The following is a 2,900-nucleotide window of genomic DNA, read 5'->3' as shown; positions in this document are numbered from 1 at the left end:
TGGGATGGAGTTTTTGCTCTATCACCCAGACTGGAGTGCAATGATGTTATCTCAGCTCACTGCAACCTCCACCTCTTGGGTTCAAGCTATTCTCCTGCCTCATCCTCCCAAGTAGCTGGGATTACAGGTGCTTGCCACCACACCTGGCTAATTTTTGTATGTTTAGTAGAGACAGAGTGTCACTGTGTTGGCCAGGCTGGTCTCGAACTCCTAACCTCAAGTGATCCACCTGCCTCCCAAAGTGCTGGGATTACAGGCATAAGCCACCATGCCCAGCCGTCAATAACCAAATGTTAGATGTTTTTTGGAAAAAAATAATTAAAATGAGTGTTTTTTTCCAATAAAGGAGATAAATAACAATAACAGATTGTATCCTGGTTACAAGCTAATTACCACATCCTATACAATATTTGTGCTCAACATGTCATCAATGATAATATGAATAATGAACATTTGAAATTTTAAAATCCCAAATTACTTGCCAATGTTGTAAATACATACAGCAAATGAATTAATATTACTGCTAATTTCCCCTTAATTTCTCTATAATATGGCTGTCTGGTGTTGCAGTAGTGAACATACTTCATACAACTACATGGGTGCACAGAGACCGTGATAAATAGCTTTACATCATCCAAGATAATCAACAAATAACCCTAAAGGTTACTAGTTTTCATCTGTTTCAAAAAGAGTGTTGTTTATACATGGTCCAAAAAATGCCAAACCAGATGATGGGTCATTAAAGTCAGCCCAATATCACTCAGGTTGAAGTGTATAGCAAATTTCCTTAGCACTATTGATAAACTTTTTTAAGAGCGTTTCTTTTTCAATTTTTACTTCTTCATGTCAAACTATCATATCATTCTTGATATTGTGGTGTTATAGTCAGAATCATTAGTTTGCTATTAGCCACTTCTGGAAATAATAATTAAAAATCTCTTCACAGCAATTTTGGACATGCTTGGATTGCACACTCTACTCTGGCACTTTCAAAGTGAAAGACTGGTTTGGGCCATGTGGGAAAGGGAAGGTTGGACATGCTTCATTGCACCCTCCCCCCAGCATTAACATCAACATAACCTTTAGTCTGATTAAAAACATTTACAGTCTATTCTCTCTAAAGTCTGCTACTTGGAGGCTTCATCTGCAAGATAAAAACCTAGGTCTCCAAAACACTTTATCATAATTAGACATTCCTTTCTACTGATAATAACTCTTTCAAACAATTGCCAATCAAAATAAGTTTAAATCTACCTATGGTCTACCTATGGGTCTGTAATCCCAGGTACTCAGGAGGCTGAGGCAGGAGAATCACTTCAACCTGGTAGGCAGAGTTTGCAATTAGCCGAGATCATGCCATTGCACTCAAGCCTGGGTGACATAGCAAGACTCCATCTTTAAAAAAAAAAAGTCTAATTGTAGAAAGAAAAAATACTTGAGTATCTAAACCAGAAGGACTTGAGAACATTGAATCATGGCAGACAGGAGGCAGGACTAGATTGCAGCTCCAGACAGAGCAACATGTGGAGGCTCACATTGTGAATTTTAGCAAGAACAAACCAGCAATCTTCACAGGACACACAGATCCTCTGGAGGAAGTAAACTGCTCCTGTGGGACCCAGTAGATGCCCACATACTGTGAGTGCCCCAACTGCAGAAGGGGAAAACTTTTCTCCCAAACACACACATCCACTGGAGAAACTGAAGGTCTGTTTGTGAGAGATATTTCTGACCTTACACGGAGCTGAGTCAATTTAGAGAGCCAAGTAAAATACAGAGGTAGAGGAAGCAGTGAAAGGCCCTGGAAGCTAGCTGTGTCCCCAAGCAGGCCATTCCTGCCTGGCACCACAGGGATTTATTGGGAGGGTGGCCAGAGGAGCACGGGGTAAAACTCCACAGGGAGAAGAAAGTATTCAGCTGAAATTTGTAACAACTTGAACAAGGCAAGTAGTGCCCTGGCCAGAACTCGGGGGAGGGCACAAATCCAATGTGTACACTACACAGATAAACAGGATGGGAAGAAGTAAGCCCTTTTAGCCCTTTTATCCCCCGCCCCTTTTTTTTTGTTGGTAGTTGGGAAGTGGGTACCCTGGAGCAAGTTTTAAGCCTGTCTTGCCCAGCACCTAGAAACGGACTTGGGGCTATCGGGGATTCACAATGGGAGTGAGTCTGGTCCTTCAGTTTGCATAGAAGCTGGATGAAGTCTGTGGCTGCCGGCTTTCCTGTAAACCGGCATGACTCAGCAGAGGCAGCCATAATCTTACTAGGTACACAACTCCAAACCTTGAAATCTCACCCACATCTCCCACAGCAGCTGTGACAAGACCCAACCAAAAAGAGTCTGAGCTCAGGCATATCTAGCCCTGTCCCCACTTCACGGTCCTTCCCTACCCACCCTGGTATCTGTAGACAAAGGGCATATAATCTTGAAAGTTTTAGGGCCCCACCCACTACCGGTTCCTCTCTATACTACTACAGCTCATGCTTTCTGAAAAGCACCACCTACCAGCAGGAGGCAAATCAGCACATAATAGAGCATTAAACCACCAAAGCTAAGAATGCTCATGAAGTCCCTTATACCCACCCACCACTTCCATTGGAATAGGCACTGGTATCCATGGCTGAGAGACTTGTAGTCAGTTTACATGAAAGAATTCTGTGCAGACAGCCCCCAGTACCAGCCTGGAGCCAGGTAGATTCACTGGTTGGCTAGACCCAGGAGAGACACAACAATCACTGCAGTTCGACTAACAGGAAGCTACATCCATAGGAAGAGGGCGAGAGTACTACATCAAGGGAACAACCCATGGGACAAAAGATTTGAACAACAGCCTTCAGGCTTAGATATTCCCTCTGACAGAGGCTACCAAAATGAGAAGAAACCAGAAAATCAACTGTGG

At 43.1% G+C, this 2,900-nt stretch overlaps 1 pseudogene; it reads right to left on the bottom strand.

The window, feature by feature from the left end:
* Positions 1-307: 307 nt before the first annotated feature.
* On the bottom strand, positions 308-1,328 carry LOC116532249 (annotated as a pseudogene).
* Between the last annotated feature and the right edge of the window lie 1,572 nt (positions 1,329-2,900).

The sequence above is a fragment of the Sapajus apella genome, unplaced genomic scaffold (assembly GCF_009761245.1).
Source record: "Sapajus apella isolate SASKATOON/1434 unplaced genomic scaffold, GSC_monkey_1.0 scaffold75, whole genome shotgun sequence".
Taxonomy (NCBI): domain Eukaryota; kingdom Metazoa; phylum Chordata; class Mammalia; order Primates; family Cebidae; genus Sapajus; species Sapajus apella.
The sequence above is the reverse complement of the archived record's forward strand: the minus strand, read 5'-3'. Positions and strand labels throughout refer to the sequence as shown.